The sequence below is a fragment of the Cydia splendana genome, chromosome 26, assembly GCF_910591565.1.
Source record: "Cydia splendana chromosome 26, ilCydSple1.2, whole genome shotgun sequence".
Classification (NCBI taxonomy): domain Eukaryota; kingdom Metazoa; phylum Arthropoda; class Insecta; order Lepidoptera; family Tortricidae; genus Cydia; species Cydia splendana.
In genome coordinates this window covers 4146593-4161372 of record NC_085985.1, presented here as the reverse complement: position 1 = coordinate 4161372, position 14780 = coordinate 4146593, and the positions used below count along the sequence as shown (strand labels likewise).

Below are 14780 nucleotides of genomic sequence, written 5' to 3'. Positions count from 1 at the left end.
CTCTTATGGCTTTACAAATAAGATCGTGTCAGATATTTTTGCGGCCTTCGTTGTGTAACATATTATTGTTTCATCTCGACCTGATATTATTAATAAATAAATAATAAATAAAAATGTTATTTATTTAGGTATAAACCGTAATAATTTGTTATCTAGTACAAAATCATCGAAACTCTGAAAGGGACTCGGAAACAGTGGTAGCACCCCTAGAGACTTTTGTTCAGGACTCTGAAATCTATAAAATATCAAAATCTCAAGATATTTAACTGAAACAATATTTTATTCCATACTTTAGATCTGGGGTCCTTTATATGTTAAGGGTTCCTAACCTCACCGCTGAGAGAGTGGCCTCTTGCTGTAAGTTGGTGAAGCGGTGGAAGGTTTAGCATGACCTCCATGGCTACAGTCGGTGTGGACCCCGTGCCGTCAGTGGGGGTTATGAATGCGAGCCTTTAGAGTTTAGTCTCTGTAGCTTGTCTCGTACCCACATTGCCTGTTTGTTCGATCAGCTCAATTCATGCATTAATTGTCCATTAACATACTAAATTGACCGAAACTTCGTCAATATCGTAAGTGCTTTAATGATTAATAATCTCAGTTTATTTCATTAATTTCTTGAGCTGACTTTATATTTCTTTAATAATTACATGTTGTAGTACTTAAACTACTCGATTAATGCACAGAAATAAGTAAGTACCTAAAATTAATAATTAATTAATTATAATTTTAACTAAATTCAAAAGTCACACGGATCGCTTACTCGAAATTAGCCCTCATTATGCTCTTGTGATTCTTAAATTCTGCCTTTTTGTCCCTAAATTTACGTATTGAGCGTGCGGAGCACGCTGTTGTCCTTTCTGGAAACATCAAAATTTATTGTCGCCCATAGATGATTTGATCAAAATTAGTTTAGAGACGATTCTAAACATTCAGCTAAGTGAGCCTTCCTGGTCTCAAGCGTCCCTCCCTATTCGGTTTGGAGGTTTAGGAATTCGCAAAATTTCCAGTGTGGCTTCCCCAGCCTTTTTGGCGTCCACTCATAGCACGTCTGGTCTCATAGGAAATATCTTAAGGGCTTTGCCCACAAACTGTGAGATCGCGAGCTTTGAGGACGCCAAAAATGCTTTTAAAATTGCTTGCCCAGGCAAACAATTTCCAGACAACCCAAATTCACAAAGGAGTTGGGATAATGTTTACTGTGATTTAACTTACAATACTCTCCTAAACAACTGTACCTACAGGTCCAGACCGCGCGAGGCTTTTGGCGGTCGGAGCCCGGGAAGCCGGTTACTGGCTACATGCCCATCCTTCGCCCAATACTGGTACTTTCTTGGATCCGGCCTCCCTTAGACTGGCGACTGGTTTGCGACTCGGGGTTTCGGTGTGTACGCCACACATATGCTCTTGTGGCACGGACGTGGACCGACTGGGACACCACGGATTATCTTGTCAAAAAAGTGCAGGCCGTTTTTTGAGACACGTCGGTCTCTTGCCACCATCAATGTGCCTGCTCTTCTTGAGCCGACTGGCATTATCAGAGATGATGGCAAGAGGCCCGATGGAGTGTCCTTAGTTCCTTGGAGCTTGGGACGGATGTTGGTGTGGGATGCTACCTGCGTAGACACACTGGCATCGTCCCACCTCCAACGGACTACTGTAAAAGCGGGCGGAGCGGCGGAAAGCGCCGAAATTCTAAAACGTAACAAATATAAGAGCCTCGGTAGAGAGTACCATTTTGTACCATTTGGAGTTGAAACTCTAGGTCCATGGGGTCCCAGCGCGCATAAGTTGTTCGCAGAAATCGCGAAGCGTCTGGTTGACGTAGTTAACTGGTGACCGAAGAGCTGGCGGCTACCTCGCACAACGTATCAGCATTGCGATACAGCGAGGAAATGCCGCCTTAGATTTAAGCTAGTTATTAATTTAGTTTAGTAGTACCACTGTATATATATTGTATGTAAATAAATGATTAAGTACCTCATATTTATTATATAATAAATTGTTTATTAATGTATTTGTGGAAACATGCAGTAGGCTAGTTGACATTGATTGTACGATTCATTTCCCTACGAAATTTCTAAAATTTATTGTCAATCAAGAACGTATGAAACTTAGAATGCAACTAAGCTTAAGTAGTTAAGAAAAAAAATTGAAGTGGAAACAACTTGTCAAGTGGATACCTCTCTCCTTCCCGCTATAATAAAAAAAAGCGGCCAAGTGCGAGTCAGACTCGCCCATGAAGGGTTCCGTAGCAGCAAGTAACATAATAAAATTGCGGTTTACGATTTATGACGTATTAAAAAACCAATATTTATATTACCTATTAGTATTCAAACCAATTTTTGGCGGAAGTTTGCATGGTACTTACGTCATATATATTTTTTAGTTTTATCATTATCTTATTTTAGAAGTTACATGGGGGGGGGGGGGGGCGACAAATTTTACCACTTTGGAAGTGTCTCTCGCGCAAACTATTCAGTTTAGAAAAAAAATGATATTAGAAACATTGAGGTTTCTAATATCATTTTTGAAGACCTATCCATAAATACCCCACATCTATGGGTTTGATGAAAACAATTTTTTTGTGTTTCAGTTCTAAGTATGGGGAACCCCCAAAATTTTTTGTTTTTTTTTCTATTTTTGTGTGAAAATGTTAATGCGGTTTATAGAATACATCTATTTACTAAATTTCAACAGTATAGTTCTTATAGTTTCGGAAAAAAGTGGCTGTGACATACGGACGGACAGACAGACAGACAGACATGACGAATCCATAAGGGTTCCGTTTTTTGCCATTTGGCTACGGAACCCTAAAAACGATTTTACCTAAAAATGCATGAAGATTGTCAAAGACGCAAGGAATATTATTTTGAATATATTTATACCTACATGAGCACATCATTAGAGTAGGACGTAGGATTTAGGGAGGCAACAATGGGACTCGCACAGGCAGGTTTCTCGGGCAAAGGATTGCCATCGCTATACAGCGCGGGAATGCTAGGCTTTGAAGGTAGGTTTTAGGGATATTTATTGAAGTGAAAACTTCTTTAGCGGCGCTGTGCACTTTTTGTGATGGGGAAAAAATGTTAAACTCGCGACAGGTCACGTGACCGTAAGATTCGTAAGACGTAAGACGGACACGTGACCGAAAAATTGTTACAATGTCATTGAGTTTTCACTTCTGCCGGCACTCCCGGAGTGCAACCCGTTGTTTTTTTTACTTAGGTTTAGTTTTAGTTATTTTATAAGGTACTTAAGTATTAAGTTTGTATTACGGTTCTACAATTATTATTAAATAATCGTTATTATGTTGCAGTGTTTGCCAGTCTACTACTTGCGATTGCTATAGTAGCAGCGGCTCCCCTTCAGAATGATGTTAAAAATGACCCCCTTGTGTTCATATCGAACCCTGTGGAGTCCGAGTACCCTGGACACTGGATCCCGCAGAGCATCCTCCGAGTAATTTTAAATAGGCCAAATGATCCTTCTACGAAACAACCATTGAAAAATCCAGATAACCAACTGCTCGATTCAAAATCAAGAAAATCACCTACATCTAAAAGTACTACTTCTACTCCTAAATCTACTCCTACTTTTACTAAACCTCGGACCACTACTACTGTAGCTACTAAAAAAATAACTGAACCTACGTTCAAAACATCTACCGAAGAACTAACTACTAAAGAAGTTGTAAAATCTACACCCTCAATAACAATAAACGAACAAACTACACCAACAACAACAGTAACAACAACAGCACCAGCAATAGCTACAACACCGACACCAACAACAACGGCATCGACAACATCAAAAACAACGGTATTAACAACGCCAACAACAGCAACAACACCAACACCTACAACACCGGCATTAACAACAACACCAGAAACACCAACAGTAGCAACATCACCGACAAAACACACACGATCAACAACAATAACGACACCATGGGCACCAGTAACAGGATCCGAAAAAAATAATTTCAACGGCGGCGGCGGATAAAGATATTGAAAATATTGGTCTGTATTAGAGATGGGCCGAATATTCGGTAATTATGGATTATGAGATGTTTATGCCATTATTGTTTCCACCTAGTCGCGATTCTACACAATATGAATTCCACGCAGCTGAAGTTTATCACGAGCGTTATTCTTCACAGTCATTATTTCAGCACAATCTTGACTCTACCTAGTAGCGATTCTACACAATATTTATTCCACACATCTGCAGTTTATCACATGCGTTATTCTTCACACAAATATATTACTATACAATCGTCGCAACTCTTATTAATGTTCGACATCGGTCACATTTCTGGTATTCGGCATATTTTTCAATGTTCGTATTCGGCCGAATAGTTCGGTTCGAACAGCCGAATATTTACCGAATAAACAAATTCTTTTTTAAGAGCGTACGCTAGCTGGCGCACTTCGCGGTCAGGCATGAGACGGTTCCGTACCTAAAGGGTAAAACGGGACCCTATTACTAAGACTCCGCTGTCCGTCCGTCCGTCCGTCTGTCTGTCACCAGGCTGTATCTCACGAACCGTGATAGCTAGACAGTTGAAATTTTCACAGATGATGTATTTCTGTTGCCGCTATAACAACAAATACTAAAAACAGAATAAAATAAAGATTTAAGTGGGGCTCCCATACAACAAACGTGATTTTTGACCGAAGTTAAGCAACGTCGGGCGGGGTCAGTACTTGGATGGGTGACCGTTTTTTTTTGCCGTTTTTTGCATTATGGTACGGAACCCTTCGTGCGCGAGTCCGACTCGCAATTGCCCGATTTTTTAAACATTCCCGGCCGGTCCAGAAGGGAAAGGTTAAAAACACAAGGACTGGAGATCGCAGACCCGTATGAATTTGTTTTCAACGTTTTAGGCAGTTTTTTAGCCCAGCCGAATATTCGGCCGAATATTCGTATGATCTGAACCGAATATTCGTATTCGGCGGGTAAAGTACCAACCTCATATAACATTCTCAGGGAAAACTATACAGTACAACCCAACGCCTAAGTACCTGGGCGTGACCCTCGACCGCAGCCTTACGTACGCGCCACATATAGAAAAGCTGGGTAAGAAACTCCAAACCCGAAATAATATCCTGCACAAGCTATCGGGTACTACTTGGGGAGCAAATGCTGATGTCCTTCGAACCACCTGCCTCAGCTTGGTGTACTCAACAGCAGAGTACTGCGCGCCGGTGTGGCTCAACAGTGCGCATGTGCATCGGGTGGATGTGCAACTGAGACAAGCTATGAGATGCATAACAGGAACCATCAAGAGCACCCCCGTAGAGTGGCTACCTGTGCTGAGCCACATAGCTCCTCCGCACTTAAGAAGGCAACATGCTTTGGTCCGAGAAGCTCAGAAGATTCTGGCCAACCCAAATCTACCCGCCTACGACGATCTCAAGAACCCTCCACCCAACCGGCTGATTTCACGTCAACCGCCACATAAGACTGCCTCGATACTCTTAAACACCTCCTTCGACGTTAATGAGAGATGGGCCCACGAATGGAACGAGAACTTGCCCGCCAACCTAATGACAAACATCGACCCTCTAGAAAAACCAGCAGGCTTCTCACTACCCAGACGAAATTGGTGCCAGTTAAATCGCCTACGAACGGGTTGGGGTAGAAGTCGTGAGTTCCTGCACAGATGTGGCTGGAGAGAGTCGCCAGCATGCGAATGCGGGGCTGCGGTGCAGAGCATGGACCACATTATCCGCGAATGCCCACTCACCAAATACCAGGGCAACCCCGGGGACTTGTTCACCCTAGACAACAATGTCACCCAATGGATCCAGCAATTGGGCGTACTGCTATAATATACTATACTCGTATATCATATTATGAACGATTGTATTTTTGCCATACGAATAAATTCGTATTCGGCAAAGTCCATATTCGGCCCATCTCTAGTCTGTATCTATTAAAACACGTGTAATTAAGATAAATTAAGTATTTTACTTTAGCGCATCGGTGCAAACTAGCGTACATCCTGCTTAAAGGTTAGTAGACATCGTAGCCATTGGAAGCTTGGTATTATAATTGTGTTTGTTTTCGTTGGAATGGATTTTATTTAAAATATCAAGAGTCACACTAACCCGCTTCCATACAATCAAAGATACTCTCTCATTTTACAGCAGCATGCTTAATTATAGATGGCCAAGCAAATCTTGTCAGTAGAAAAATGCGCGAAATTCAAAGACGATATCCCTTCGCGTCTAGATTTTTCAAATTTGCCGCCTTTTTCTACTGACAAGATCTACTTGACCAACTATAAATTATATACATACATTGTGGCATTAAATGTTTACATAAAGTAGGTAACTATATTCGGGTAAGACCGAATACTTACCCGAAGAAATAAGCAGGGATGTTGTGAACATCCGCATCCGCATCAGCAATCGCGGAACATCCGCATTATTTTCAACATCCACATCCGCACATAAAATAGATGCGGAGCTTAAGTATGCGGATGCGCATGTCGAACAAGTCGGTACAGGAACGTCTTAGCGGCGGCGTAAGTGCTAGGTAATTTCGTCATTACCTGTAACGAAATCATCTAGATCCAGAAAAGTCGGCCAAGTTACTGTTTATAAATACAGGGTGTCCCATAAGTGAAACGTCACAGTGTGACTAGTCGTATGCCTATTGCCTAGTATTGGCCTCATGTTTCATTACAAAACACATAAAATAGTAGGAAATACCTTGTAATACTAATGTCCCTTGCAGTCGCATATTTCGTTCATGATTCCAGTGAATATTCTAACAATTGAAACTTGAAGCACTTGATTCCATGTTTCATTATTTATCAGATGCGTTTTTGTTTAATTAATCCTTATTTTAGCTTAGAAATAAACAAAATAAGCCTTCAGAAAACAACCATTTCATTCATTCTTTTAAAATTATGGCTTCAGCCCATTGGGGCTATTTCGCCAGTGTCAAGGTCGTAGTAGCAGGGTAAAACGATTGAAATTGTACGGTTAGTACAAGACAGTGTACGGTGATTTAGCTCTTGTAAAGCGATAGCGGGCTTTACAAGAAACACGTGGACAACCGGCCGTCGACTCCAAAATGATGGTTAAACGTGCAAAAAAAGAATCAATTAATCTCGCAGCGTGCCATCAAGATGGCGCTCGAACCGGAAGTCCAGAAAACAACCAACAACAATAAGTATTGAGTTGACAGTGACATTATTGACAGCTTGACGTTCCGTTACGCTGATGCCCTGCTACATTTTCGGAACATAGAATCTAAAACTCGTAAGATAATTAAGGTGCATAATAGAGGTGCTAATTTAGTTATTTAAGTTATTTAAGAAATAGTTTTAGTTTAATTAAATTATGAAGTATGGATCTTGTTATCTGAATTAAATATATTAAATAAATAATTAAAATATTATAATAATTAATCCTCTAAATTCCGAATGTCTTAAATAATATATTTGTCACTAACAAACATAAAATACTTCAATACAGGGACGTTATTCAGAAATAAACTTAAAATATCTCAAATTAAAATAATGCTTGCATATTCGTATGTGATGAGTTTTCGAACGTTCCCCTTTTATCATAATCTACTCGGACTTGACTATCTACTACTGCCTATGTGTGCGTAGACGCCATTAAAAATGACTCCGTCTTTCTTTAAATTGCGTAAGTGAAAGGGACATGATTTATACTTTGCAGTAAGCAATTGTGAACGTTAATATTTAAGGAATATGGCTTAGTAAACAAAATGCAGCTTATGATCTTTCTTCCTGAATCGAGCTTCGTTACAAGGCACGAGGCAAAAGACCTCTTCCTTAGTTCTGGTAGCCTGGTACTTTTGGTAAACGTTTGTCTTGACTCGTCAGTTGTGTGTCGATAGTAGGTTACAAGACAAACAACCTCTTCTGCAATTCTGGTATCCTGGTGCTTTTGGAATAATGTTTATCTTGTTATGTCACCATTCAGTCGCCACTCGGTCGCCATTCAGTCGCCACTCGGTCGCCACTCAGTCGCCACTCAGTCGCCGTTCAGTCGCCATTCAGTCGCCATTTAGTCGCCACTCGGTCGCCACTCAGTCGCCACTCAGTAGCCACTCAGTCGCCATTCAGTCGCCACTCAGTCGCCACTCAGTCGCCAGTATGTTTGTTTTGATTCAGTCGCCACTCAGTCGCCATTCAGTCGCCACTCGGTCGCCACTCAGTCGCCACTCAGTCGCCGGTTCAGTCGCCATTCAGTCGCCGCTCAGTCGCCGCTCAGTCGCCATTCAGTCGCCGCTCAGTCGCCACTCAGTCGCCATTCAGTCGCCATAGTAAAAGGTATAAAAAGCCGGTGCGGAGCGTTGGCTGGGCATTCATTCTTCGACCGGACTAGCAGTGACTCTGGTTTTCGGGTGTAATTTAGTACTGGTAAGTGGAGTATCTCCGCTAATTTTTCTATGTGTTTGTTTTTACTTAGAATTATCCTGGTAAATTTAAACTTAGAATTTGTGTCTGTGCTTGGTTTTACGGGGATTTTGATCGTCGTAACGCTAAGTTTAGACTGTCGTGGAGATTCTTTACTGCCATGTGTGGGTTTTTAGTTATTGTGAAGTTTTCTCTACGCTGTGTGTTCTAAGTGTCGTCATGTTATGCAGGGACAATGTCAATGCATGGCCGGGGCTTGGAATTGTGTCTGTGTTTCGTTTTACGGGAAGAAATTCTCGTAACGTTAAATATAGATGACAGTGTTTGGGAGAATTTTACCTTTCTGTTGAGTTAGTTTAATTTTGTGATAACTTAGCTATTTTAGTGTTTTCTATGAGGTATTTTTGCTATTTTAAAAGCCAGATCATTGTTTGGACTGACAGTTTGTCCTGCTAAGCATCCACTCCGCCTAACGGTGCCAAAGGATTGGATGGTTAGGAGTCTATTGCTCCAAGTTTGAGAGGACTTGGCGTCTCTTTTATATCAACATAAGAGACGAATTATCTCACTAGTCTCAAGGCCCAGCTGTTTAGATGGATGTGGGGACGTCACGTGCGCGTCATTGGGTGTAAATCCTGCCCATGGTCTAATAAAACATGGTCTTCTATTCCCAGAGTGACACGCGCCTACGTCACAATAACATTGCCACTTTATTTCAACATAACATGTTACATGGGTACATTATACCTATGGTTAATAAGTTAAAATATTTCTTTATAATTTATAATTTTCATTTATATGTATTTTATCTTAAATTTTACAATAACACGTAATTTTTAATTATTTGTTAGCAATATCTTCCGATTCACGAAAGAAATTTCAGACGTTCGGGTAATTCTGTTTACATTACTGGCAACACAGGATAGCGCTGTCACATTTGACAATTCGGATCTAGATAACTTCATGCCCTGACCGTCATCCTTGTCGAACGCGTGTTAATTGTTATTTCCTTCTCGCTCAGTGTCAGCAGTCGCAGTGTTTTCCAAACTTTTCACGTCGTAAGCTTGGTAATTAATGTGTAACTGTGAATTAGTTTTTCAAACGTTTGTCTTGTATAGATAAATAAAGTTTAATTTAATACATTAAATTTGTTTTATTTTACTATGTTTCTACATGAATAACTTAAAATTAATGCCGTTAAAATAATTTTCACCGTTGGTTAAAATTCTCCCACATTTTAAAGTTTGAGAACCTGTAAACAGCATGATGACGTAGGCCCGTGTCAGTTAGGTCATACGCGAATCTCGGAATAGAGTACCAGGCGGAGTATATTATTATACCATGATCCTGCCCACTGAAGTCGACAGTAATTGAGACTAGGTCTCCTATTAAATTTATTTATATATTTCGGTGCTCCGGTTCATGCTAGTGCTGGTTGCGGGGAAAGGCTTCTGTCGTGACTGATATTACACTTATAGTCTTTGTCTCGGCAGAGTTTTCCATGTGATCAGTATGTGTGTGTGCTAGGGTACTGATCCACTTATATACACGGAATAGGGCCGGCTTACTTTCTGCATCCTAGCTTGCGAGCGCAGAAGGGGGAGCTACACAAAACACTGGCCTGTAGGTTGCCTTATCGGTCTCGCCTGCCGAACTTTACAGCTTCTCGTAGGGACAACACTTGCGTATATTACAAAGCATTAGGTCGATGGTAAGAACGAACTATGCTTTGAATATACTAGATTAGGGACAAAGGGTAGGATTAGGGTAGAATCACACACTTGTTTGATATCTATTAACGTTCTTTTTTAGTTAGGGCCTATAAATTTGAAATGGTTGATATATATTTATCTTTAAGGGTTTTAAAATATGGTTTCTTAATTCTAAAATATGTGTGTTTAAAAGGTAAAGAGTTTAACTACCTAAATCTTTCTAATTTCTAATTTATATGGGGAAAGAATTAATGTTTAATAAAATTTTATTTCTATTTTTAATTTCTGGTTGTCTGGTGTAGGAACGAGGTACTGAGTAATACAATCAGGTATTTACAACATAAACTCTTAATTATCAATCTGGATTTAGGAACGCAGACTATTCTGGGATTAAAGAACGATTTGCTTTAGGGAACCTTTGTCAGGCAAGAGCAGTACAAAGGATTTATTGAGTGAATACTCAATTTCGACCTCTATAAACATAATAGTTGACATAGTTGGTGCTTCGTTTATACATCTAGAGAACTAGGAATTCTGTCTAGATTATCAGTTCTGGGGAATGGGATTAAGGGATTAGCATCCCTAGCTTTTGAATATAAAAAAGATAAGTAATTATGATGACTGATGGATACTTTGACACTTCTTTTCATCATCATCTAGGTGCGCTTAAGTTACGAAGTGTTGGTCATAGCCCGTCTGGCTAAACTGGTAGGGTAGGTGTTCCGATTAATACTTGCAAATCGGACTAAGAGCTTCCAGACCTACATCGGGCGTACGGAGCAGCACGTGTGATTAAATCACACATCGTTTAGAAGCGAGTTTAGAAGATGATAGTTAACTATAAATATCTTTGAAATGCTAGGGTGTAAAAGAGCTTATCTCAGGAGTGCTGCTTCTATGTTATCCCGGAAGCTTAATAGGTGTTGAATGAATGTTACCAAAAATATTTTCATATATTTATATCGTCATATATACACCCACTTGCCAGAATTTCATTTGCCATAATATCATTTGACATAATAGTCAACAGCCATTATATTGTTTCCCATAATTACATATGCAATACTTATTGTTTACTATATTAGTCACGTGCCAGAAACTTTGTTTCCCATAAAATTAATTTCAATAATATCATTTGTCATCATCATTGTAAGCCATAATTATCACTAGCCATAATATTTTTTTTTTACAGAAACCAAATGCTAACTACTAGAAAAATGGGTTAGGTTAGGTTTGAACTGCGACCCTTACAGAAAAGTAATGCTACTGGAAAAGTGGGTTAGGTTAGGTTTGAACTGCAACCCTTACAGAAAATAAATGCTACTGGAAAAGTGGGTTAGGTTAGGTTTGAACTGCGACCCATACAGAAAATAAATGCTACTAGAAAAGTAGGTTAGGTTAGGTTTGAACTGCGACCCTTACAGAAAAGAAATACTATCAGAAAAGTGGGTTAATTAGGTTAGGTTTTAATTGCGACCCTTACAGAAACCAAATGCTACTGGAAAAATGGGTTAGGTTAGGTTTGAACTGCGACCCTTACAGAAAAGAAATACTACTGGAAAAGTGGGTTAGGTGAGGTTAAATATTCTATTAAATAATATTATTACAATTAATAATATGGACAACAACACGTATGGCACTCGTACGTTCTGGAATCTAATAATCGGGTAAACAAAGAGTATGTCACATCATTTTTATGGTAAACAAACAATTCGGGCAAATTAAATTCGGGTAAATAAAATTCGGGCATATGGGTATTATTTTATATAATTTTCGGACAAACAATAGACAACCCATTATAGTAAATTTTACATCATCATTTACATTACACTAATAAATTCTAAATATTTATCTATTTTTGTAGTCCGATTTTCTTTAAATTAATACTTACTTTCATAAATTTATTACCATAAATATCTGTTCATAAAATCTAGGTAAAAATAAATAAACCCAGAGTCCAAAATTTAGCTGATATTCATTAAAGAATTTGAGTTACCGCGGTTCACTTCAGAGGGGTCCTAACTACTAGCTAGACGATCACATGGCCATATTTTAGGGGTAAATATAAAGGGGGTGTTTATATTATGGTAAGTAAGTAAGTAAGGGGCGAGAGGTACAACAGTGACACTGGAGGTAGACCAGGCCAAGAGGACCCAAACCAACTTAACATGACCCCAGTAAAAGTGGCACGGTTTTCGAGTTATTGCCAAATTAAGGTTTTTCATGAATTTTGACCGTTTTTAACATTGATAGTGCCAGTGTGCACTCGGAAAGGTCTCGAAGTTAGTTTTTTTTATGTGTACGGCATCATGAATAGTTAGTTTAGATAACAGAATAGGTATTTTATCGATAAACAATGTAAAATGCAAAAAAGTACTGGTTTAATCTTAAATTAAAATCACAGCGAAACATTAATTTCGACTTTGACCACCTGTGGCGAAAAAAAATTACTAGTAAAGTAATGAGCAAATAACGTCAAGCTATTGAGCATGTTATGCAGATTCAAAAATGGTATGACATATGTACCTTCCTGCAATAAAATATGAATTATTATCATCTTTCGTAAGCCTCATAAAAAATAACTTAAAACAAGGAAATCTGCAATCCGTTGCTACTTAGTAAAAATAACGATTTATTTTAAGATTTATGTAACTTTGGATACAGAAATAAAAAAACGCCTATTCAGTATTTGCCGAATGCCTAAAAGAAAGAGATGGAAAATGGTTCTCTCCCTCAGTGGTGGATTTGCAGTCTTTGCCGCTCCTTTCTCAGCACCCATCATATTGACTACATTTTGAGCTATTTCTTGCATGCTCAATAGCTTGACGTTATTTGCTCATTACTTTACTAGTAAATTTTTTTCACGACTGGTGGTCAAAGTCGAAATTAATGTTTCGCTGTGAATTTAATTCAAGATTATACCAGTACTTTTTTGCATTTTACATTGTTTATCGATGAAAGACCTATTCTGTTATCTTAATTAACTATTCATGATGCCGTACACATAAAAAAAACTAACTTCGAGACCTTTCCGAGTGCACACTGGCACTAACAATGTTAAAAACGGTCAAAATTCATGAAAAACCTTAATTTGGCAATAACTCGAAAACCGTGCCACTTTTACTGGGGTCATGTTAAGTTGGTTTGGGTCCTCTTGGCCTGGTTCTCCTCCAGTGTCACTGTGACGTGTCACTTACGGGACACCCTGTATAATGCACCTATATTTCTGATCAAATACTAAGCTTCGTTTTTTTTTATAAATAAAAAAATACTAAAAATGTAATATTTGACGTTTCTAAGTACCTAATCTTGACATCCGCATCCGCATCCGCATCCGCGGATGTGAGCCTTTAAATATCCGCATCCGCATCCACGGATGTCAAAAAATCTGCATCCGTACCATCCCTAGAAATAATTAAGTATCCCGAAGAGATAAGTTCGCCTTTGTACTTCTTACTAATTATTGTATGTTATTTTTCAACCGACGAAAAAAAAAAACGGAGGAGGTTCTCAAGTCGACGCGTATATTTTTTTTTCAACCGACGAAAAAAAAAACGGAGGAGGTTCTCAAGTCGACGCGTATATATTTTTTTTTTTTTTATGTATGACCACGCATAACTTTTTACAGAGATGTTCGATTTTGATAATTATTTTTTTATTGGAAAGGGTATACCCCGAAGTTGGTCCCATATAAATTTGGAAAAAAAAATCCAACCTTAAGGGTAGGAAAATAGGGGATGATTGATTTTTTCACTCACCGATTGTAATTAATATGTCTTTTTGTACAATAAAGAGTTTACTACTATTACTACTTCAGAAGGTTAACTAATTTCAAAATTCACTCATAATTTCATCATTATAGTCCATTGTCGGAATTACCCACAAACTCGAGTATTTGGATTCACCCGAATACACCGTATGCAGGTCAGCAATAGATAGATGGCTTGATATTATAGTACATGCCAAACGAACGTTCCGGTGAGGCCGTAAATCTTTAGGCCGGCCCCGCACCTTTTACTACCTGCGGAACTCCTTTTCTAATTTCACTTATTAAATAAGGAGTTCCGCTTGTAATATTAGTTGTAGTTTGTTATGCAATCGGCCCCTGCTTGTAGGGATACGTGTCGCAACCTTCGCAGATTATCGATGGTGTTTATAATAAAATAATTATTGGTTATGTTAGTTTTGATCTCATTCTTAGGAAAAAAATCACAAATACAGATTATCGTAAAATTAATATAAGTACTAACATAATATGATAATACCACTGTATATAAACAGTGTAGTGCGAACTTTCCCAAATCATTTAAATTAATTAATCACGACGTACAAAATTTTACTGTAAAAAAAACGATGTTTGATAATGAAAAGTTGTTATTCTCGTTCGTTGGATTTTGCCCTATAATAAAAACAAATAATAAATCAAACGCACATTTCTACAAAAAATACTTTATTCATAAAGATAAAAATTCAATCACACTTTATTTCTTAATTAAGTACAAGTATTCATGTAAAACTGTTCTTGATTTTATTAAATGTCTTACACCATGATCGTGATGGCACTAAGAGTATCGCTATCAGATGGCTTTTTAACTTTAATTGACAACGCCATCTAGTTTTTGCACCCACGAAAAATAAAGTACTATTTCCAGTAAGGATGCTTA

At 38.6% G+C, this 14780-nt stretch overlaps 1 long non-coding RNA gene across 1 annotated transcript in view; it reads left to right on the top strand.

The window, feature by feature from the left end:
• Nucleotides 1-624: 624 nt before the first annotated feature.
• LOC134803477 (uncharacterized) overlaps nucleotides 625-14780 on the top strand; it is a 57741-nt gene continuing 43585 nt past the window's right edge. Inside the window, exons 1-2 of the long non-coding RNA XR_010145988.1 lie at nucleotides 625-689; nucleotides 3317-3562. This is a non-coding gene — a long non-coding RNA (uncharacterized LOC134803477). The remainder of the gene's footprint in view (nucleotides 690-3316; nucleotides 3563-14780) is intronic.